Below are 567 nucleotides of genomic sequence, written 5' to 3'. Positions count from 1 at the left end.
TGAACTGACAACCTACCAATGGACTGAGACTGGGGCTGTCTGCACTTCAAAGCATTTTATAACCTTCAACGCCCACTGTAGGTCTCACTGACGAAGCTGGGTTTTGTTCAAATGTTTTCCTAAAAGCATGATTTTAGCATGAATGATGGGCTCATATTGTGCCTTTAAACCTTTTAAAACAACTTTTTCTTCTTTAACCAGCAGCTCTGCTTTTTGGGTCAGAGGAAGTCTATCTTAGGCAGTAATGAGGAGATACACTGTATCAGATACACTGATACATGCTGGATGATTTGGACAAGTGGAAACATGTTAAAAGGAAATTAAAACAAAAAAACTCTCAAACTTGTGGCATGGATAGCAGCTAGATTGAGAATGAGTAACTACCAAGAAGCATATGTGGGTTAAGTTTTAGAAGGTAATACATGCAGGCTTTAAGTTATTTAACTTCATGTTCAGAAAAGTGTATGAGTGTTTTATTACACATCATAACACTTTTTTCATTCGGTCATCATCCATAAAATTGTTATTTTATTGTTGGGAATATTGTTTGTATCTATGGCAACATTC

This window comes from Rhamphochromis sp. 'chilingali', assembly GCF_963969265.1.
Source record: "Rhamphochromis sp. 'chilingali' genome assembly, chromosome: 14".
In the NCBI taxonomy this organism is placed as follows: domain Eukaryota; kingdom Metazoa; phylum Chordata; class Actinopteri; order Cichliformes; family Cichlidae; genus Rhamphochromis; species Rhamphochromis sp. 'chilingali'.
The sequence above is the reverse complement of the archived record's forward strand: the minus strand, read 5'-3'. Positions refer to the sequence as shown.